We start from the raw sequence: 25,099 nt of genomic DNA on the forward strand, positions 1-25,099 counted from the left end.
GTCATTAGTGATTACCTAAAATGACCATAGCGAGCAAAGTCACATAGTAACCTACTTTAGATGCAGGCTGAAACATACATACACAGCTACTCTTGCTTTGGTGTACTTGCTGTATGAAACCGTTTTATCACTCCAGGTATATATGGTTGCTGAGGCTTAGCTGACTGAGTGCAGTGCAAATAACATCAAGCTCAGGGGCTGATTTCTTGTTAAGCTAGTTAGCTATCCACTGTCAGAGATAGAACATGGGCTCACTGCCAGCCTGTTGCACGGTATGTTTGGGGTGAATATAGTAATTAGAGAAAAGCATGACTAACATCCAAATCTAGGAGAGATGATTGAGACGGAAGCTAGTAAGACTCCATATAAAATGTCTCAGATAACTTGGCCATAGGAAAGTTCTTCAGAAGCAGCATGTCTGTCTTGTGATTTAAAAGACAAATATCTCAATACATATTAGTTAGTGGCCCACCTGAAATTTATTCAGTGGAAGAAATCTATAAAGGTGGTGTTATGACAGAGGACATGCATAATACATACATTTAATTTCTTTATATAAAAAATTTCTTTAATTTCTTTATATAAAATTCTGAAGTAAAAATACTTTTGGATTATGTATTCCTTATTATATCACATTTTACTAAACATTATACATGTGTATTACTGTGTCTTGTTTTATAGAACCCACATATACTCTAATTTATAGGCTACTTATGAAATTTTTAGGAATACTTTGAGTATATAATCTTTGCTTTATGTACTAACTTTAGCCTCACCTTCCAAGTTAGCTGTGACTCTGTAGTGCAGAAATAAAGAGATTGATGTTGTAATAACAACTATAGTAAGAAGGGGCGTTTTGTGGATTCTGGACATGTTATAGTTTGAAAAAATTGCAGTGTTGTCTAGAACATATCCAAGAGCAAAGATGCCCTAATTAGGACAGTTGGTCATGGTTCTTTATACAGAAACGTACAGAGAAAGGGGAAAGACAATTTAATAACCAATAATGGCTCGAGAGAAATGTACTTTAAAATGCATCCACTAAAAATCCATCTGAAACATAATTTGACTTCCTATCAAAGTCTACATAGCACAGAGAAAGAGATCTCCTCTATACATTTAACCACTACTATCACTCATCAGTCTGACTTGAATGTATTGTTGTCCAAGCCTCTCACCAGATTCTGAACCCATTGAAGATCAGTGTTTTTTACCTGTGAGTTCCTTGCAGTGGCTGAACTGAGAGTTAGTAGGAACTCAGAAACATCAGCTGAATTTTTCTGGTTCTTGAATTGGGTGGCATTCCCATGGCAAATTAAAAAGTGATTTTTTAGTTTATAAATCAATCTCTTGTGAGTTTGGTTAGCACACATTAATTTCCCAGAGTTTGATTCTCATGGGTAAACTGATAAAAGTAGATTTCAGTGGACTGGAGTATTAGGAGAGTACGGGGGACAGAGTTTCTAATGAATTCCTGTAAATGAACTGCACGTCTCTCCAGTGTGTGTCATTGGAACTTCATGATAAGCTAACCCTCTTACTATATACCAATTTCTCTAATGCTTGTCACATTTTGTGATGTCCAAATAGGAATAAGAGTGTGAATTTCTTTTTATTTTTGTCTTTTATTATTACAGAATAACTTTCCACTTCTTGATGGTTTTTAAGTTACATAAATGTATTAAAGGATGAAAATATAAGCTTTATATAACTAGAGATTTAAACAATTAGAATGGTAAGTGAACAAAAGTAATCATTTTATCCAGCAATCTCTAAAGGCAAGGGGCAGCAGATTCCATCTTGAAAGTCCCAGCAAACCTGTGATCTGGACACTGTGGGTATAGGTAACAGGATGATGTTTTAAGTAGAAGATAACATTTTTTAATTGACTCATCTCTGAAGTTACATCCTGAAAGGAGAGAAATGAACCTAGAGACCAGTATTAACAGGTGATAATTAAATTATGGATTCTGCATGCTTACTGTCCTAAACAAAGTCAAGATCAGGTAACTGGAGGCTGTTAACTTCAATAATTGGAGTAAGTATCTCTCTTAAGTAGGATTTTATAGCACATTAACAATGGTTGATTGGTATTTAATCAGAAAACAAATGGTTTTTTACCAAAGCATTTTTCACTAATTCAGATTCATACCTATACACTTAAATGTGCAGAATAACTTACAGGAAGTCATGTCTTTAAAAAAGATAAATGTAAAACATTTTTCAAATTTTAATGTCCGTAGCTCTTGAAGGCCTATGATTGGTTACCTTTAATTATAAAGAATTGAGAGCATGAAAAATTTAAACATTTAATTTTATTATTAAAGCTGAGAAATCCCTAATTGAAATGTTTAAGTATTCTTTGAAGATTTTATGTCATTAAGGTTTGACTTGATTTTTTTTTAAAGTATTACGTGGTTATTCCACATGAATTATATAGCAGTGCTGTAGGCATCATGTAGGAATTATGTCACAGTAATGACAGTCCTCTTTGGTAAGAGTTTTTTTGTATTGTCTTGAACACTTAATAAACATTTGCATTTATGATACTTTAAAGCATAACTGCTACTATACTAACTTTGAAATATTTAAGTCATTTGTTTATATTTTGGGCTTTTGCTAAGCAATCTCATCCTTCCCTAAGAGATCCATTTTGTTATGATGAGAGCAGACATATAATTTATCACCCAGACTTTTGGGGTATGAAGGGGGATGCTGTTACTAAAAATAAATAATGCCAGGATAACAAGTGTAAACCAGAATGTACATCACCTGGTGAAATAGTAGACTATTACAGTGTTCTAGTACAATTCTTGCATTATTATATTCCCTTCTCACCAAAGCAGGGCCTCTGTGGAGAAATGCTTTTGGAATCCCTGCTTGGGATAACTGGTCGCATATTTCCGTAAGAGCTGGGAATCTCTCACCTTCAAGTCACTGGATGTGTTTTTGTTGTTGTTTCACTTTGGTGTGTCCAGCACATGAAGATGAAATGAGTGGCATCTTGCGCCTCAGACTAGGAGAGGAATGTGCTGGAGTTGTGCAGAGAGGAGGTCTGAAATGAAGGGGATTGGTAGCTGAGGACAGGGAAGCTGGACTCTCCTCGTTTAAACGCCAAGGGAGTGTCTCTTATGGGATTGCCAGAATTTGAGCCAGGCCTCCTCCTTTTCCATTTTCACCAGTCGGTTGTTTTACTCAGTATCCAATCAGAGAAAGACAAAGACCATCCAAAAGATTCGACATATGTAATCACCTCATACAACTCAACATCAGACAAACAAATAACTCGATTAAAACATGAGCAGAAGAACTGAATAGACATTTTTTCCAAAGAGGAAATGCACACGGCCAACAGGCACACGAAAAGATGCTCAACATCGCTAATCATAGGGAAATACAGGTCAAAACCCCAGTGAGATATCATCTCACACTGTCAGAATGACTGTCATCAAAAAGAACACAAATAAATGCTGGTGAGGTTGTGGAGAAAAGGGAATCCTTGTGCACTGTTAGTGGAAATGTAAATTGGTGCAGCCACGGTGGAAAACATTATGGAGGCTTCTCATAAAAACTGAAAACAGCACTGCCGTATGACCCAGTAATTCCACTCCTGGGTATATATCCAGAAAAACCTAGAAACACTAATTTGAAAAGATACTGCACCCCAGTGTTGACAGCAGCATTATTTACAATAGCCAGAATATGGAAGCAACCCAAATGTCCATCAGCAGATGAAGATGTAGTGCATATATACAGTGGATACTATTCAGCCATAAAACAGAATGAAATCTTGCCATTTGCAGCAGCATTGGTGGACTTGGAGGGCATTATGTTAAGTGAATAAATCAGAGAAAGACAGATTCTGAATGGTATCACTTACATTGGAATCTAAAAGTTACCACAGACTAGTGAGTACAATAGAAGAAGTAGACTCACAGATATAGAGCACATACTAGTTCTTATCAGTGGGGAGGGAAGTGGGAGAAGGGTGGAGAATGAGAGGTACAAACTACTAGGTATAAAATAAGCTATAAGGATATATCATACAACACAGGGAATATGGCCAGTATTTTATAATAACTCTAAATGGAGTATAACCTTTCAAAATTGTGAATCGTTATACTGTATACCTGTAACCAACTGTACACCAACTAAAGTACAACTGTCCAATAAAATAAATACATAAATAAAGTTTTTTTAAAAGATCATAAGCATAGTGATTCTTTAAGTTCACCAGGATTCTGGATGAGGGAGGAAGGGACAGATCTGGGGTTTCAGCACCCCTCTTCAGTCCACCCATTCTCCCCTGTCCTGCGGCTGGAGACTGTTTTGAACAGGAAGGGCTCAACACTTATAAGATTAAAGGGACAAGGAATTGGGAGAACAGTGAATGTGGTCTCAGGCCATAGTAGACTTTAGACTTTTGGTGTCGGGGAGAGAGGGTAAGAGGCCTCTGTGCTAGCTACAGGTAGAACAGTCACAGAGATCCTCTCTTCAGGACATAAAACCTATAATTAAGCCATACCTGTATAATTCTTACATATTTTGAACAGATCTGCAATCTTCACAGAAAAATAACAGCATGGGTAGGCTTAGTTTTCTCTTGTTTCAGTGATTTTCACAGCAATGCCTCTAATTCTCCCAGGGGAAAAAAAAAAAGGTCTTGTAGCTTCACATTATCTTTAAATGTGCTTTTATTGTGTGCTTATCTGCACTGTGGTCATTCAGTATACAGACCCCATGGTGCATGCACAACCTTTAAAATGGGGAATCCATGTAAAGAAGTTAAATGAAGAAAGAAGGGAAAAAATCAAAACAGAGTACAAATAGAAAGGTTAAATGGAGCACTGTTAACCTCCTGCTGACATCAGCTAATAGTGCAGAAGCAACAGCAGGAATCTGAAACAGAAGTTAGTGTTGGGGAATTTCAGCTCATGACAGTTATAAATGAAATGTATTGGTTAGTTTTTCTTCCTGGGGTATCCCTTTAAAGGACATTTTTAAAGTAACATCAAACATGATACTAGGTGTATATCCAGTAGAAATAATAAAAATTAAAACAAGATCTTAGCCTGAAGCAGCCATTAGAATTCAAGTGAGTTTTTCCCCTGCCTTTAAAAAAAAGATGTCATTTACATACAGCAAAATGTGTAAGTACTAAGTTTTATTTATGTGTCATGTGGCTCAGTGACTTAAGATAGAAATAAACCCATGTAAGGAGCAGTCAGATCAAAGTGCTGAACATCGTCACCGCCCCAGAAAGTGTCCTCATGCCTCTCAAAATCATGTCTGTTATTACTATTCAGAAGTTTTGGTTCTGTAGTTCTTCTCAATTCACCTCCAGTTCTGTGTAAATGCCCATATCTGTTTCAAAATTGCAGGCATGTTGAATGCCTTCTGCTGCCTCCTCTCCTCTGTATCCTTCCAGAACAATTCTCTTCTGCTTTTGGCCTTATTCCCTCATGTGTGGTTAAATGAAAAACAGCCCTTATTTTATGGATAAATAAACAATTAGATAACAATGACATGGTTGCCTTGATAGAAAACTTGCTACTTTGAGAATATGTATAATTGAGAACATCTAAGAACCAATCAGTAACATTAAATGAAAAATATATTCATAATACTCTAAGTATTTAACAACTTAAAAAACATTAAAAATATATTCACATCTAGTTGTATATTTCATTACATAGAAAATGTACTAGACACTCACACTTCTTAATCACTAGTCCATCTTTTTAAAACTTGAAAATTTTTATACACCATAGCCTCATTTACTCTTCTTTTCTCCTTTTACTTCTGCTCCCTTCCCTTTTTATAAAAAAGTTATTCTCAGGAAGTTTTGTTGGCTGTTCATCTTCCTTCTGATGTCTTCCACTGAAGTATTCTTAGTTGGCTATTTCTCTTTCTCTTCTCATTTCCAGAATTTAACAGCATCCTTTCTCTTTATATTCAAAAGAATCTAGTAAGTCCACCTCCACCACTGGTAGAGCTTTATGATTTCCTCACTCTACAACCCAGGTCCTTAAATATGAAAATGCTGTTCTCACAGCTCCTTGTTTTCTCACCATTTCACGGAACACATCTCCATTCTTTCTTTCACACTATTCCTATGAAAATATAATAAGGTTTATTTAGAAAGCTTTTAACTATCACAAATTTGATTTTGTCCCATTTCCTAGAATACTTTATATAGAAAGGCCATATATAAAACACCAGGGCATTCTCTTCCTAGATTGCCATTACTATAATGGGGTTTACTCTGTTTTAAATTTAGTCATGTTTCTTTCATTACCTAAATACCATTGTTATCTATAGTCAATGCATTTCCCATTTTGTGTGTTGAGGAAAAGCTGCTGGATGGCTGGGACGGGTGAACAGTGCCTCACAGGAGGGACAGCCACAGGAAAGGCCTAGCCAGCGATTCAGAACAGGGACAAAGGTATGACAAAGACAGAACAGGAAATCTGGTGGGAGAATAACATGGAACTGAGAAAAGACCAAAAGATTTTACAAAGAATGTAGACAGGTTAAGAGAAAAAAAATTAAAGATGCAGGGTCATTAGGTTTGCTGAAACAAAACAAAGCAAAACAAAAAACGCCCTGCTTTTGGTTTAAAAAAAAAAAAAAAGGTGGGGAGGCAAAATAGAAACACAAGTGACTTTGTTGATACATCTTTTGAGAAATGTCCACAGCTCTGAAGCAGTAATTAGCAATGGAAAGAGTTTATATTTTCCTCTTCTTACAGGAGGCTATTAGTATCTAAAGAGGCAATGTATATAAAATATCTAAGAGATTTGAGAGGATTTTTTTTTCCTTATTAAACTTTGTTTTAATGAGTCTCAAAATTCAGTGACAGATTTTTGGTTAGGTTGTTTCCATTAGAAAGTACTGATTTAAGGAACTAAGAACTTAAAACTGCCACATACATAAACATGGTCCACAAAACACTCTCTTTTCCTTCTTAAGGTTTTATGATGCACAGTAATCATTAACTACTCTTTGACTGCTAAACTTAGGTGGTTAGTTGAGAGAAATAGTTTTGAGACTGCTTTTCCACCATTGATTAAGACTGGGTGGCAAATATTAAGGATAGTATTCATTTAGTGTTCTGGGCAGACTTGGTGACCTTGCCAGCTCCAGCTGCCTTCTTGTCCACTGTTTTGATGACACCCACAGCACCTGTTTGTCACAAGTACAAACAACAGAATGACCCAGAGGAGGGTATTTAAGGAAACTGTTAACACACATAGGTTTGCCAGGAACCATATCAACCATTGTGGCATCACCAGATTTTTGGAATTTGGGGCCATCTTCCAGCCTCTTCCCCAAAAGGCAATCATGCTTCTCTTCAGCTCAGCAAACTTGCATGTAGGGCGAGCTGTGTGACAGTCCAACACAGATGCATAGCCAGTACTGATCTGGCCTTGATGGCTCAAGATAATCAGCTGAGCTGTGAAGCCCACTGCTTCCATCAGTGGGTCTTTTTGCTGTTATCAGCCGTGTTGCCATCTTTGACAGACACATTCCTGACACTGAAGCCCACATGGTTCCCAGGAAGAGCTTCACTCAAAGCCTCATGATGCATTTAACAGACTTTATTTCAGTCACAAAGCTGACTAAAGCAAAAGTGACCACCATGCAAGGTTTGAAAACAAGTCTCCATGGGGATAGTACCAGTGCCACCAATTTTGTGGCGGTCTTGGAGGAGCAGATTTCAAGGGCTTGTCAGTTGGAGTTGTAGCAGGATGCAATTCAAAGCTTCAAACAGTGTAGTTCCACTGGCATTGCCATCTTTATGGATGTTTCTATCCCTTGAACTAAGGCATGTTAGTACTTGGCTCCAGCATGTTGTCACCATTCCAACCAGAAATTGGCACAAATGCTACTGTGGCAGGGTGTTGTACCATTCTCCCTCCCTTTCTCCCTCCCTCCTTCCCTCCTTTCCTTCCTTCCTCCAGTTTTCTTAACGTAGGTGCTGACCACCTTAATGACTTTCTTGCATCTCTTCTGGCTGCAGGGTGGCTCAGTAGAAGCCATCTCATTGACACTCACAGTGGTTTGACACCCAGTGTGTGAGCCGGAAGGGCACGCTCATAGGTGCCCTTCACCTGCTTGGGTTCACCAACACCAGCACCAACAGTCAGAACAGCGCAGCCAGCCTGAGATGTGCCTGTCATCATGTTGATAGTTTCTGTGTCCTCACGTTTCAGTGACCATTGCATAATACTTAGTGGTCTTGGATTTCCAGAGAGTTACCATGGTGATGCTAATTTCATATTCAGCTCTCAGTTTATCCAAGAACAAAGCAAGTAGAAGGAGCCCTTTCCCATCTCCAGCAGCCTCGTTCTCAAAATTCTCAGTGCTTCTGTTGTTCATTCCATCACATTTGTAGATCAGATGGCCAGTAGTGGTAAATTTGCCCAAATCTGTATATCCAGTGAAGATGTCTTAATAGGAGTTCTTTTTCTTCACCATTTTGGCTTACACTTGGTGGTTTTTATGACACCTGTGTTGTGGCACTAAACCTGTTGCAGAATAAGTGAGAGGATTTTTTAAGATGTTATAGAATTAATCTAAAATTAATCTAAAATTATCAGTGTAGAAGCTTGGTTTGGGGATTAGGGACCTAAATAAATATGAATATAGCTGCAATTATGCTTACTGGGTTAGAATTATAAAAGATCAGTCTTCTGCTTGGGGCATAAAAATATCGCTGGATGCAATTAAAATGAAATTTCTCCATCTGTACATTACTGCCTATAGGCAACTCAAAGGACCCAAATGGCTGCCTCTAATGCAAGATAGTACTGTATTCACAGCAAAAATTAGACATGATGTCTGGATGGCTGGATTCAGTATGGCAATTCCCACATTTCTAAGAGCGTATCTCCAAAGTATGTTTAATGTCTCGGAAGGTTTGGTAGCTTTGAGATGTACTGAGTGAGAAATAACCATAGAGCTAGTATCTTGAGACATACACCAAAACTATGATGATATGTATGTGAATCAATAACTTGCAAAGAAGAGACAGCTTTGAAGAGTGTAATCCCAGCATTTTTCTTAGATGAAAATGTAAGACACCAAAAGATCTAAGCCTGAAAGACAGCTCAATGACACTTTATGGCTATACATACGAAATGTATCATTATTTGGTTATACGTGTCAGAGAACAACAGTTAAAAAGAAAAAAACTATGTAATAAATCAATGTCTGAAGTTTTACTCATCTTAAGAGGCATTTTTCCAGGAAGGCCATTATTCCTGGGACCACAAGTTCTGTGTGCTTGACCTAATGGGCTAATTTTAGACTCCTTCCTCATATACTGTTTGGTGCCGAAGAGATTTTTTTAACAATAAAAACAGCGTCTTTGACCAAAGGCCATGATCAAATCTGCTCTTTGGGAGATAAAACTTTCAAACAACTGAAAATTTGCCATCTGAAATTCCAAATTCTGCAGTTATAAAAGATGTTAAAAATATCAATATGTTCTCCTTCAACTCATGAATATGTCAAAGCTGAATCCTAGTTATAGGATTATAGAAAAATATACAGTGTAAAATAACTGCGGTTTCAATGGCAATCACAGGTTCCATTAAATAGACACTGGGAAACAGTGTACCAGTCTTCCTTTGAAAATAATAATAAGCTCTTAGTATTGGATTTACTTCATGAGGTCACGTGGTTTTTTAAAATATTACTATATTTTATGAAGTTTGTTTTAAAAATCCAATTTCCCAATCCCACGTATTTCATTCCGTTTGAATCTTGAACCTGCTGAGGGTAGGGGTGTGTATTTGTGGAATCTCTCTCAATAGCTAGAGGAAGAAGCATTTTTTACAAGATTCCTGATAGCCAAAGTATATAAAAATCTAGAAATGTATTCCTTCAGCTGTGGACTGATCATATTTTATGAATTATATGTTATATGCACCAAAGCCATATTTAAACTCTGAAGGGAATGCTTTACACCAAAGACATTGTAGTGCAGAGTGCTAACTTGAGGACTAGCATGGCTTATCATTAACTTTTAGAACACTCACCACCCTTAAGAATTTCCTCAGTTTTCTTCTCCATGAGTCAGGATGATGGACACTCACATGGCTTGGTTGTGGGAAGGACTACTATTTATATGCCTAGTAGACCATGTGCACAGAGTAGGACTTCACCAACGGCGGCTACCATCATCATCTTCTTTTGCATAATCTAACTGGATTCTGTGTGAGGATTACAGTTTTTATAAAGTGAGTTCCATATGTAAGAAGTAATTAAAAGAGAGTAAATAAAATGTCCTTTTGGGGTTCCCTTCATGGCTCAGTGGTTAACAAACCCAACTAGGATTCAGGAAGTTGTGGGTTCGATCCCTGGCCTTGCTCAGGGGGTTAAGGATCTGGCGTTGCCGAGACCTGTGTGTAGGTCACAGATGAGGCTCGGATCTGCCATTGCTGTGACTGTGACTGACTGTGGTGTAGGCCAGCAGCTATAGCTCTGATTCACCCCTAACCAGGGAACTTCCATATGCCTTGGGTGCAGCCCTAAAAAGCAAAAAAAAAAAAAGATTCTTTAAGTGTTACGAAATACAACATACCAGTTCCTATAGTTAAGAAAACCATACAAAAAATATATAGCAAAACAAAAGCCATCACAAAATGAAAATACTAATGAAATGACCACTTAAAAATGAGTCCTATCTCAGACGTTATTTCTGTGTAATATTAATGTCTGTCTCTATTCTCCTCCTACCAAAGACTTTGGTTTCTCAACAAATACAAGGCAAATTCAGTTTGACTCTAAAGTGAAAGTGGAAATTATTCAGAAGATTTCATGAAATGTATTAAGTGATGATGAACTGCTGAGGTCACGTTCCAAGCCACTGCTAAATGAGAAAGCCAACAAGGACACAACAGAATCGTTCTTTAAAGTGACTTGACTATCAGAGGACTAAAAGAGGCTCTTAGAAGAACTCAATGGAGAAAAATTGAAACCCTCCCCACTAAAATCTGGAATAAGACAGGGATGCCCAGTCTTACCACTGCTATTCAACATAGTATTGGAAGTCCTAGCCACAGCAGTCAGATAAACAAAAGAAATAAAAGGCATCCAAATAGGAAGAGAAGAGAAAAAACCTTCGTTGTTTGCAGATGACATGATACTATATATGGAAAACCCAAGGACTCACAAAACTATCTGAACTGATCAACAAATCAGCAAAGTACAGGAATAAGATTAACTAACTTTCAGAAATCAGTTGCATTTCTGTATACTAACAATGAAATATTAGAAAAGGAATACAGAAATACAATACTTTTTAAAATTACACCCCCAAGAATCAAATACCTGGGTATTCACCTGATCAAGGAGGTGAAGGACTTATATGCTGAGAACTATAAAACATTAATCAACAAATTAAAGAAGACGTAAAGCATGGAAAGATATTCCATGCTCCTGGGTTGGAAAAATTAATACTGCAAAAATGGGCATACTACCCAAAGCAATCTACAGATTCAGTGCAATCCCTATCAAATTACCCATGACATTTTTCACAGAACTGGAAAAAAATCTAAAATTTTATATGGAACCACAAATGACCCAGAATTGCCAAAGCAATCCTGAGAGACAAAAACCAAGCAGGAAGCGTAACTCTCCCAGACTTCAGGCAATATTACAAAGCCACAGTCATCAAGACAGTGTGGAACTGGCACCAAAACAGACATACAGACCAATGGAATAGAACAGAGAACCCAGAAATAAACCCAGACGCCTATGGTCAATTAATCTTCGACCAAGGAGGCAAGAACATAAAATGGGAAAAAGGCAGTCTTTTCAGCAAGCATTGCTGGGAACCCTGGACAAGCTGCATGTAAATCAATGAAACTAGAACACACCCTCACACCATGCACGAAAATAAACTCAAAATGGCTGAAAGGCTTAAATATAAGCAAGACACCATCCAACTCCTGGAAGAGAACATAGGCAAAACATTCTCTGACATCCACCTTATGAATATTTTCTCAGGTCAGTCTCCCAAAGCAGCAGAAGTAAGAGCAAAAATAAACCCATGGGACCTAATCAAACTGACAAGCTTTTGCACAGCAAAGGAAACCAAAAAGACAACTTACAGAATGGGAGAAAATAGTTTCAAATGATGCAACTGACAAGGGCTTAATCTCTAGAATATACAAGCAACTTATACAACCCAACCACCCAATTGAAAAATGGACAGAAGACCTGAATAGACATTTCTCCAAGGAAGATATACAGATGGCCAACAAGCACATGAAAAAATGCTCAACATCCCTGATTATTAGAGAAATGCAAATCAAAACTACCACAAGATACCACCTCACACCAGTCAGAATGGCCAGCATTAATAAGTCCCCAAATAACAAATGCTGGGGCGGTGGGGTGTGGAGAAAAGGGAACCCTCCTGCGCTGTTGGTGGGAATGTAAGCTGGTACAGCCACTATGGAGAACAGTATGGAGGTGCCTTAGGAATCTATACATAGAACTACCATAAGACCCAGCAGTCCCACTCTTGGGCATGTATCTGGACAAAACATTCCTTAAAAAAGACACATGCACCCACATGTTCATTGCAGCTCTATTCACAATAGCCAAGAGATGGAAACAACCCAGATGTCCATCAACAGGTGATTGGATTAGGAAGATGTGGTAGATTTACACAACGGAATGCCACTCAGCCATAAAAAGGAACGAAATAATGCCATTTGCAGCAACATGGATGGAACTAGACTCACTCTCATACTGAGTGAGGTAAGTCAGAAAGACAAATACCCATGTGATATCACTTATATCTGTAATCTGACATAAAGCACAAATGAACGTTTCCACAGAAAAGATAATCATGGACTTGGAGAATAGACTTTTGGTTGCCCGTGGGGAGGGGGAGGAGTGGGAGGGACTGGGAGCTTGGGTTTAACGGATGCAAACTATTGCTCTTGGAATGGATTAGCAATGAGATCCTGCTATATAGCCCTGGGAACTTGTCTAGATACTTACAATGCAGCACGACAATGGGAGAAAAAATTATGTATACATGTATGTGTAATTGGGTCCCCATGCTGTACAGTAGGAAAGAAAAAAAAACGGTGTGTTGGGGGAAATAACAATAAAAAATAAATTAATAAAAAGAAAAACTGATGAAACATCTTATAATCTAATAATGTGCTATCAATCATACAAAAAATATGCCAATAAAACACTCAATTTTCACTCTCCTGCTCATTAGATCAGTGTTTCAGTTATAGTACAGATTTTCTTGAGTTAAAATCAGGTTCTTTTTCCTTTTTTTAGCTTAATTTTTCACAATTTACTCTGGTTTATCCTAGTTTTAAGCGATTTCACTTTAAGGAGCTTTTTCACAGGATTATTCTCAGAGAGTAAGTACCCACTATAAATGAAATAAAAGTTTATATAAAAACTATTAAAGATTTTAAATTACCCAAAGTGATAAGATGGTACTCTGTGTTAACATTGCTTAACACTCAAATAGATGATTTTATGCGAAGTGTTTCTGTGGTTTTATGAAGACTATCCAGCATATCTTCACCATATAAAAAGGAATTTCTTCTGAGGAGTTCAAATTGCTTCATACAAAATTTATAAATTGACCTATCTTCAGCCTGAAAGAACTTTAAATTTTATTTTTTCTTTAGCAAAGATTACTAGGCTAAAATCCTAGAGGGATGCCCATGGCAAATCCCTAGCTAGTAGTCTTTCCAAATATATCTTTGAATTTGAATTATTTTCTTACATATTTATTTGAACCATTACATAGCAACTCTTTTAGGGCAAAGAACACGTTTTACTCATCATTGTATCCATAACATTCAGTACAGGTCTGGCATACGGTAGAAATGCAGTTCTTTGTCATGTAAAGAAAGGAAGAAGATGGGGAGGAGGAAGGACTCAAACGTTCTCTTTTTTTGTATTAACTATATTTTTTTTAACAGAAATCTTTCTAAATTATAGCACTCTCTCCTTTTTCTTAGTGTACAGAGTGAACTAAACATGCTTGTTCAACTTTTTTGGATGACGAAGGATCATGGTTTGAAACGTGAATTATCACTCAGCTGTAATACTGATGCTTTTTAGTGCTGTTTAAATGCACATGTTGGTCTTTCTAAGAATTCATTATTGTGGGGCCTTTCCAGTTGGGGATACCTGTAATCTGTAGGAGGAACTGAAGGTTGACAGAGAAAACCAGCACGTAAGCATGTTAAACCGGCAACTTTCACACTGAAGACAGTTGGACCCAGGTGAGGGGCTAGCTCTGTGGCGGCTCAGAAGTCTTCTTGAATTCCTAAGCATTCGGGATTTGTTCCCACATTCAAAATTTAGGGTTAGTTGACATTTAATTTCATTATCTATGTTTTGTAAAATTTCCCCTTCTAAAAACATTAGAGGATTTCTCTTGTGGAGCAGCTGGTTAAGGATCCAGCATTGTCACTGCTGTGATGCAGCTTTGTCCCTGGCCCAGGAATTTTCACATACCACAGGCATGGCCAAAAAAGCAAAAATGAAAACAAACAAACAAAGGAGATTGGAATTCCAAATTTTCAGAGTGTCCTCAGGATGCAAGTATAATTTTTTAAGTAATTAAAATGCTTAGTTATAGAAAAAAGAAAAACATCCTAGTGCTCAAGTAAGGATGACACAAAGATAAACATGTCATTTTGCAATGTCAAGAGAAAGGCAAAATGAAAGGCTATATATCTTAAGTATTAGTTTTTAATAGCTACAGATGTTTATTTTGTAGATCAAGGTCCATTTCAAATATGCTACAATCAGTTTCCTAAGTCCATCAATACCAGTTATAGAGATCAAGAGAAGTTATTCAGAAATTACTTTTCATTTAATTCTAACAGGAGGGATGCTTTGTTTTCTTAGAAAAGGATCTTTGCAGGAAGCAACCGCCAGCCCAGTCCTGTCTGACTCAGGCCTGAAGCACCTAGGTGAACTCTCTGGGGCCCGTATAGGCCTACCTATATCAGCCTACACTCCAAAAACCTGCCCAAACTATTTTTTTTTTTTTTTTTTTGTCTTTTGTTGTTGTTGTTGCTATTTCTTGGGCCGCTCCCGCGGCATATGGAGGTTCCCAGGCTAGGGGTGAATCGGAGCTGTAGCCACCGGCCTACGCCAGAGCCACAGCAACGCGGGATCTGAGCCGCGTCTGCAACCTACACCACAGCTCACGGCAACGCCGGATCGTTAACCCACTGAGCAAGGGCAGGGACCGAACCCGCGACCTCATGGTTCCTAGTCGGATTCGTTAACCACTGCGCCACGACTGGAACTCCCCCAAGCTATTTTCTAAAGCAAACACTAGAGCTGGCAGGACCAGCAGTCTGCCACTACCCAGAGCAAACCACAATCCTGAAAGAATGCAAGAGACATGAGCAAAGACATGAAGGTAGTCATTTGTTCAGAGTCTGTGAAAAGCAGCAAAACATGAGCTCAGAAAGAAATAGGAGGCTGACAGTGCTGAGCAGTTGAAAGAGGACGAAGGTAGAAGGGACAGATCTGACTCCTTCACCGTCACTTGCTTGTCCCTGGCCCTCCCACTACATCCCACAGCGCAGAACAGCCAAGTGTAATGGAAAGAACCTACTGGAGGGTTCTGATTAAGCTTCTAAAATATAAGTGCCCTTGGGCAGTTTACTGATTATGTCTGAGTCTCAGTTCTTACAGGGTTACAGTAGTTTTAAATGAGATACTGTGTATAATAAACAGGTTACTGTGCCTGACATAAGCAAGCACTCATCTAGGATGGTTTGTGGCACATACATTTAAAGCATATGATGTGCTTTTTTGTTCTCTTTAGAGACAAATATTTAGGTATATAAAGACCTATTTTTCTGTTCCTTTGTGATATTTTGACAGCTCCTTTGAAATAAGATAGTTATAAGCAGGACATGGTTGTCTTTAACTGTATAATTTAATAAATGACTTTGTAATCTATAGTTATAGAACATGTCTATCAATTTGATTCTGACAGAATCAAATCCTTAAAAATATCCTAAAAGTCTGGACTCCTCAGTTTTTTGCAAAATTATGGATTGATAATCTTTGGAGCTACTCGAAACTTATTTTTACTACTTCTTTTAAAGAGATTTACTGTATGGAATATTTTATTGTGACTAGTAAATGTTTCTACACTAATTTTATTAGCAAGGCTTAATGAATTTTATGAATTGTAGTACACAAAACTTTTTTTCAAACTTATTTTCTATATTTATTTTGTATCCACGATGGTCACAACACTTTGCCCCCAACAGGGAAGGCCTGGTTTTTGCAGGCTGTTATCCCAGAGAAGCCAGGAACTAGCCTGAAAGTTTAGGGATTACCCTCTTGCTTTTCTGAGCATCCTGTCTTGTTCCACCTCTAGTGTGAAAGCCAGGAGAGTGAAGGGAACTTGATCTTTCCTTTGGACCTCCTCACCTTCGCACATCCACTCAGAATCTCTCCATGTCCTCCATCCCTTCCAGACCTGAAAGGGATGGAACTTTCTTTGCAAGGTATTTGGAAATATTCTTCTCACTATGCTTAATAACATAATTTATCCTGCAAATTTGCTTTTTCTTATATAAAAGCTCAGCTTTAGAAGTTCTTAGGAAACTGTTTAGCCACTTGAAAACATGATTACAAGCTTTGGACTTAATAAAATTTACTTTCAGACTCAAAAGTTAAGCTTCTGTGTTGTTGTTTGCAATTCCTAGCAATATGTTTCAGTTCTACAGCTGAATTACAAATAGTCCTAATAGCAGGAGGGGGTGGGAGTGGAGTAAAGACAGGGGAATAGCATGACTGAAATAAAAGGTCACTGGATTACATTTAAGATGCTACTGTATTATCCCAAGTACTAATTGACCATCACAGAATGGTACCACTTCAGGGAAGCAGAGGCTCAGATTACAGTCCTTTAATACCCATGGTACCCAACCATGGTCTCTCTCTCTTTTTTTTTTCCCCATGGTCTCTTATGTAACTTAGTTTTCTCCTTCAGAAAACAGGTTGAGCCAGAAGTTTGCAGAAATGAACCAAATTTTCCAGAAGACAGTAAGGAAATAATAGTGCTTTCTCCATAATTGTCCATAACTCTATGATGAGAGGAAAAAAAAAACTTGCCAAAAATGGATAGGTTTTGTATTTTTCTAGTATCATGAATAAAATTTTATTGATGCTAAAGAAAAACACTACTCATTACAAAGGGTAGTATTTATACAAGAGAACATCTTATTAAGCAATATGCATACATTATAGGCTTTAGTGAAACAGTGAAATACCCTTATAAATGTATACACTTATGTAGCTAAAACTTCACCAGCAGTCAGTCAATATATCATCATGTGGAATTCCCTGGTGGCTCAGCAGGTTAAGGATCCGGTGTTGTCACTGCTGTGGCTCTGGTTAGCAATGGTGCGGGTTTGAACCCTGGTCTAGAACTTCCACATGCCATAGGTATGACCAAAAAGAAGAAGAAACATAGCATCATGTCCCGACTAGTGGACTGCTTGCAGATCTTTGATAGCTAATACATTTCACTCAAAGTTATGACTGACTTGATAGTTGGGAAAGTGTCATTTTCAACCTATGTGTGATGATAGTATCTGAAAGCAAAATCTGGACCCAGTAATTTTAATTATAAGTGAAAGGTACTAATCTTTTATTGTTCTGGGATATTAACAGCTCAACTGAAGGCATTTGGCAAATGTAGAACAAATTTTCACCTAGCTGAATGTTTTATTTTAGTCAAATAAGAAATTTTTTTTGTCTAACAAAAGACTTAACTGTTGTTGAAACTCAACAGGCTGCCAGTTTTCTTTCACTATTAATTATTAGCTTTAAAATAAACACATTGTTGGAAATTACCTTTTAAGGAAAGGGAAACCTAGAGTTAGCCAGGCTTAAAAATTATAAGGGACTAGAATGTGTTCTGACAGAACAACGTATGAATCACACAGAACTGCTTTCTGTTACAGCACCTTGATCAATTAGATTGGCAGCAGCTGAAAGACATTAGTTTCTCTGGGTGAGATTTTTTTTTTCCTCCTCAGAATTCTAGTATCAGTTATCACTTTCCTATGCAAGCAGTGCCTGGGGCTCTGCTAACCTTAAATAATTGAAGAGAATGAAAGAACATATTTTAGTAATCAAAATGAGAATATCAGTATCTTGTTTATATAGTAATCAGATGTATAGCAGCAACTGCTCAAAAAGGATTGCAAGGAGAGTTTTGTAAAGGTAATTTCAATACTTAACATGACAATAAAGAAAATAATAGATCAGTTTAGCAGTTTCTAAATTTTAATGTCTGTAACTTTAATTTTAAAAATTTCAGTGACCTAATTTAATCTTCTACCTATTTTCTTTTATGACTCTTAATTTTGCGAGGAGTCATTGCTATCAGGAAGGAATTCAAGTTCATTTTTAATTACATTTTTTAAAGTATTGGTATATAAATTCAACAGATTTCTGTATATAAATTTCGTATTATGCAGCTTTGCCAATTCATTGATGAGCTCTAGTAGTTTTCTGGTGGCATCTTTAGGATTTTCAGTGTAGAGGATCATGTCATCTGCAAATAGTGACAATTTTACATCTTTCTTTCCAATTTGGATTCTGTTTATATCTTTTTCCTTTCTGATTGTTGTGGCTAAGACTTCCAAAACTACATTGAATAAAAGTGGCAGGAGTGGAGATCCTTGTTTTAGTCCTCATTTAGAGGAAATGCTTTTAGCTTTTCACTATTAAGTACGATGTTAGCTGTGTGTTTGTCGTATATGGCCTTTATTATGTTGAGGTATGTTCCCTGTGTCCACTTTCTGGAGAGTTGTTATCACAGATGGATGTTGAATTTTATCAGAAGCTTTTCCAGCATCTTTTTAAGATGATGATATAGTTTTTATTCTTCAATTTGTTAATGTGGTGTATCACATTGATTAAATTATGGATATTGAAATATCCTTTCATCCCTTGGATAAATTCTACTCAATCATGATGTATTATCCTTTTAATGTATTGTTGGATTTGGTTTGCTGGTATTTTGTTGAGGATTTTTACATCTGTGTTCATCAGTGATAGTGATCTGTGAAGTATAGACAGAGAAGTTAAGGAATCAATGCCATTTACCATCACATCAAAAAGAATAAAGTATCTACCTAGGAATAAACATACCCAAAGAGGCAAAAGACCTGTGCTCCAGAAACTATAAAATATTGATGAAATAAATCGAATATGAACAGAAGGAAAAATATACTGTGTTCTTGGATTGGAAGAATCAATATTGTCAAAATAACTGTACTACTCAAGGCAATCTACAGATTCAGTGCAATCTCTATCAAAATTACCAATGGTATTTTTTACAGAACTAGAAAAAAATGTTAAATTTGTGTGCAAATACAAAAACTCTGAATAGCCAAAGCAATCATGAGAAGAATGGAACTAGAGGGACCAGGCTCTCTGACTTCAGACAATATTACAAAGCTGCAGTATTCAGAACATTACAGTACTGGCACGAAAACAGACACATAGATCAATGGAGCAGGATAGAGAGCCCAGAAATAAATCCGTACACTTTTGGTCAGTTAATCTTTGACAAGAGAGGCAAGAATATACAGTGGAGAAAGACAGTCTCTTCCATAAGTGATGCTAGGAAAACTGGACAGCCACATGTAAGAAAAAATGATATTAGAGCACTCTCTAATACCATATACAGACATAAACTCAAAATGGATTAAAGACCTAAATGTAAGATATGAAATGTAAATGCAAATAAAATATAAATGTAAATAAAAATCCTAGATGTAAATAAAATCCTAAATGTAAATAAAAATCCTAGAAGAAATATAGGCAGAACACTGAAATATATTGCAGCTGTATTTTTTGGATCTACTAAAGGAAAGGAAATGAAAGCAAAAATAAATGGGACCTAATTAAACTTAAAAGTTCTTAGACATCAAAGGAAAATATTGGCAAAATGAAAAGACAACCTACGGAGACTTTAACACCCCACTCACAACAATGGACAGATCCTCTAGACGGAAAATCAGTAAGGCAACAGAGATCCTAAAGGACACAATACAAAAGTTAGACTTAATTGACATTTTCAGGACATTACATCAAAGAAAACCTAGAATATACATTCTTAAGTGCACATAGAACATTCTCAAGAATTGATCACATATTGGGACACAAAGTTAACCTCAACAAATTTAAGAGTATAGAAATTATTTCATGTATCTTCTCTGACAACAATGGCATGAAACTAGAAATCAAACACAGGAAAAGGAATGAGAAGAAACTTACTACATGGAGACTAAACAACATGCTACTAAAAAACCAATGGGTCAATGAGGAAATCAAGAAAGAAAAAATACCTCGACACAAATGATAATGAAGACACAACCGCTCAGAATCTATGGAATGCCACAAAAGCAGTGCTCAGAGGGAAATTCATAGCAATACAGGCCTTCTTCAAAAAAGAAGAAAAATCTCAAATCAACAACTTAACCCAACACCTAAATGAATTAGTAAAAGAAGAACAAACAAAATCTAAAGTCAGCAGAAGGAAGGAAATCATAAAAATCAAAGAGGAAATCAATAAAATAAGGATTTAAAAAACAATTGAAATCAATAAAACCAAGAGCTGACTTTGAAAAGGTAAACAAAATTGACAAACCTCTGGCTAGATTCACCAAGAAGAGAGAAAAAAACCAAATAAACAAAATAAGAAATGAAAAAGGAATAGTCGCAATGGATACTACAGAAATACAAAAAACCCTGAGAGAGAATAAATACTATGACAATTGTATGCCAACAAATTTGACAACCTGGAAAAAATGGACAACTTTCTAGAGACTTATAGCCTGCCAAAACTGAATCAAGAAGAAATAGATAAACCGATCATTAGAAATGAAATTGAAGATGTCATAAAAACACTCCCTACAAATAAAAGTCCAGGACCAGATGGCTTCACAGGTGAATTCTACCAAACATACAAAGAGGAACTGATACCCATCCTCCTTAAACTTTTTCAAAAGGTTGAAGAAGGAACACTCCCAAAGACATTCTATGACGCCACCATCACCCTAATTCCAAAACCAGAGAAAGATACCACCAAAAAAGAAAACTATGGGTCAGTATCTTTAATGAATATATTCGCAAAAATTCTCAACAAAATTTTAGCCATCTGAATCCAACAACATAGAAAAAAGATCATACACCACAACCAGGTGGAATTCATTCTAGGTGCACCAGGATGGTTCAACATACACAAATCAATCAATGTCATTTACCACATTAACAAAAGAAAAGTCAAAAACCACATGATCATCTCAATATATGCAGAAAAAGCATTTGACAGACTCCAACATCCATTCATGATAAAAACTCTTACCAAAGTGGATATAGAGGGAGCATACCTTAACATAATCAAAGCCATTTATGACAGACACACAGCAAATATAATATTCAATGGAGAAAATCTGAAAGCCTTCCCAGTAAAATCTGGAACAAGACAGGGATGCCACTCTCACCACTGTTATTCAACATAGTACTGGAAGTCCTAGCCACAGCAGTCAGATAAACAAAAGAAATTAAAGGCATCCAAATAGGAAGAGAAGAGAAAAAACTGTCGTTGTTTGCAGATGACATGATACTATACATGGAAAACCCTAAGGACTCCACAAAAGCTATCTGAACTGATCAATGAATTCAGCAAAGTAGCAGGAATAAGATTAACATTCAGAAATCAGTTGCATTTCTGTATACTAACAATGAAATATTAGAAAAGGAATACAGAAATACAATACTTTTTAAAATTACACCCCCAAGAATCAAATACCTGGGTATTACCTGATCAAGGAGGTAAAGGACTTATATGTTGAGAACTGTAAAACATTAATCAACAAATTAAAGAAGACGTAAAGCATGGAAAGATATTCCATGCTCCTGGGTTGGAAAAATTAATACTGCAAAAATGGGCATACTACCCAAAGCAATCTACAGACTCAATGCAAACCCTGCCAAATTACCCATGACATTTTTCACAGAACTGGGAAAAAAATCTAAAATTTTATATGGAACCACAAATGACCCAGAATTGCCAAAGCAATCCTGAGAGACAAAAACCAAGCAGGAAGCATAAGTCTCCCAGACTTCAGGCAATATTACAAAGCCACAGTCATCAAGACAGTGTGGAACTGGCACCAAAACAGACATACAGACCAATGGAATAGAACAGAGAACCCAGAAATAAACCCAGACGCCTATGGTCAATTAATCTTGACCAAGGAGGCAAGAACATAAAATGGGGAAAAGGCAGTCTTTTCAGCAAGCATTGCTGGGAACCCTGGACAAGCTGCATGTAAATCAATGAAACTAGAACACACCCTCACACCATGCACGAAAATAAACTCAAAATGGCTGAAAGACTTAAATATAAGGCAAGACACCATCCAACTCCTGGAAGAGAACATAGGCAAAACATTCTCTGACATCCACCTTATGAATATTTTCTCAGGTCAGTCTCCCAAAGCAGCAGAAGTAAGAGCAAAAATAAACCCATGGGACCTAATCAAACTGACAAGCTTTTGCACAGCAAAGGAAACCAAAAAGACAACTTACAGAATGGGAGAAAATAGTTTCAAATGATGCAACTGACAAGGGCTTAATCTCTAGAATATACAAGCAACTTATACAACCCAACAACCCAATTGAAAAATGGACAGAAGACCTGAATAGACATTTCTCCAAAGAAGATATACAGATGGCCAACAAGCACATGAAAAAATGCTCAACATCCCTGATTATTAGAGAAATGCAAATCAAAACTACCACAAGATACCACCTCACACCAGTCAGAATGGCCAGCATTATTAAGTTCCCAAATAACAAATGCTGGGGCGGTGGGGTGTGGAGAAAAGGGAACCCTCCTGTGCTGTTGGTGGGAATGTAAGCTGGTACAGCCACTATGGAGAACAGTATGGAGGTGCCTTAGGAATCTGTACATAGAACTACCATAAGACCCAGCAGTCCCACTCTTGGGCATGTATCTGGACAAAACATTCCTTAAAAAAGACACGTGCACCCACATGTTCATTGCAGCTCTATTCACAATAGCCAAGAGATGGAAACAACCCAAATGTCTATCCACAGGTGATTGGATTAGGAAGATGTGGTAGATTTACACAACGGAATGCCACTCAGCCATAAAAAGGAACGAAATAATGCCATTTGCAGCAACATGGATGGAACTAGACTCACTCTCATACTGAGTGAGGTAGGTCAGAAAGACAAATACCCATGTGATATCACTTATATCTATAATCTGACATAAAGCACAAATGAACGTTTCCACAGAAAAGATAATCATGGACTTGGAGAATAGACTTTTGGTTGCCCGTGGGGAGGGGGAGGGAGTGGGAGGGACTGGGAGCTTGGGTTTAACGGATGCAAACTATTGCTCTTGGAATGGATTAGCAATGAGATCCTGCTGTATAGCCCTGGGAACCTTGTCTAGTCAGTTATGATGGAGCATGATAATGTGGAAAAATAGAATGTGTACATGTATGTGTAACAGGGTCATTATGCTATACAGTAGAAAAAAAATTGGCGAAATAAGTATTAAAAAGCAAAAATTAAAATTTAAAAAAAGCTTCCTGAATGGGAGAAAATATTTGCAAATGGTATGGCCGATATTGGATTAATATCTAATATATATAAACATCATAAAACTCAACATCAAAAAAGAAAACCATCTGATTTTAAAATGGGCCAAAGAACTGAATAGACATTTTTCCAAAGAGGAAATGCAGATGGCCAACAGGCACATAAAAAGGTGTTCAATATCACTAATCATCAGGGTAATGCAAATTAAAACCTCCATGAGATATCACCTCACACCTGTCAGAATGACTGTCATCAAAAGAACACAAATAAATGTTGGTGAGTTCGTGGATAAAAGGGAACCCTTGTGCACTATTGGTAGGAATGTAAATTAGTGCAGCCACTGTAGAAAACAGTCTGGAGGTTTCTCAAAAAACTAAAACTAGAACTACCATATGACCCAGCAAGTTCCACTCCTGGGTATATATTCAGAAAAACCCAGAAACACTGCTTTGAAAAGATATATGCAGAGTTCCCATTGTGGCTTAGCAGGTTAAAAACCCAATATATCTGTGAGAATGTGGTTCAATCCCTGATCTTGCTTAGTGGGTTAAGGATCCGGATTTGCCACAAGCTGCAGTGTAGATTGCAGATGTAGCTCAGATTCCGTGTTGCTGTGGCTGTGGCTGGTAGCTGCAGCTGCAATTCGACCCCAGCTGGGGAACTTACATATGCCTTAAGTGCAGCCCTAAAAAGACAAAAAAAAAGAAAAAGAAAAAATATATATGCACCACCAAAATTCATAGCAGCATTATTTATCATTGCAAGGATATGGAAGCAAACTAAGTGTCCATCAGTAGAGGAATGAATTTAGAAGATTTAGTGTGTACTTACAATGGAATACTATTTAGCCATAAAAAGAATGAAAGTTTGCCATTTGCAGCCACATAGATGGACTTGGAGAGCATTATGCCAATGAAATAAGTCAAAGACAAATACTGTATGATATCACTTATATGTGGAGTCTAAAAAATTCCACAAGCTAGTGGATGAAACAAAAAATGAAGCTGACTCACAGATAGAACAAACTACTGGTCACCGGTGGTAGAGGTACAAACTGTTGGGCGTAAGAGCCTCAAAAATTTATGGTACGACATGGGGGATATAGCCAGTATTTTGTAATAACTGTAAATGGATTATAACCTTTAAAAATTGTATAAAAGTAAAAAAAATTTAAGTGTTGGTTCTGTAGTAGTTATTGTGGTTACAAACCTGAAGAACATTTTACCATGTTATTTCTTAAGCAATATAAAGTGCTATGTAGCAAATGACAAAGATAAAAAATATTGGCTCTACTGTGTGGACAGCTGCAAAACTCTAAAATAGTGTTTTCACTAACCTGTCTTAAATTTTAAAAGTCAGTGGGAACTTAATACAGGGTATCTGGAAGATCAACAACTCAAGTTAT

At 37.0% G+C, this 25,099-nt stretch overlaps 1 protein-coding gene and 1 pseudogene across 3 annotated transcripts in view; one reads left to right on the plus strand and one right to left on the minus strand.

Annotated features, from left to right (window-relative positions):
- The window catches only part of UBE2E2 (UB2E2), a 382,468-nt gene that overhangs the window by 124,077 nt on the left and 233,292 nt on the right, over nucleotides 1-25,099 (plus strand).
- Nucleotides 7,103-8,436, minus strand: LOC100152300 (annotated as a pseudogene).

Source organism: Sus scrofa, chromosome 13, assembly GCF_000003025.6.
Source record: "Sus scrofa isolate TJ Tabasco breed Duroc chromosome 13, Sscrofa11.1, whole genome shotgun sequence".
In the NCBI taxonomy this organism is placed as follows: Eukaryota; Metazoa; Chordata; class Mammalia; order Artiodactyla; family Suidae; genus Sus; species Sus scrofa.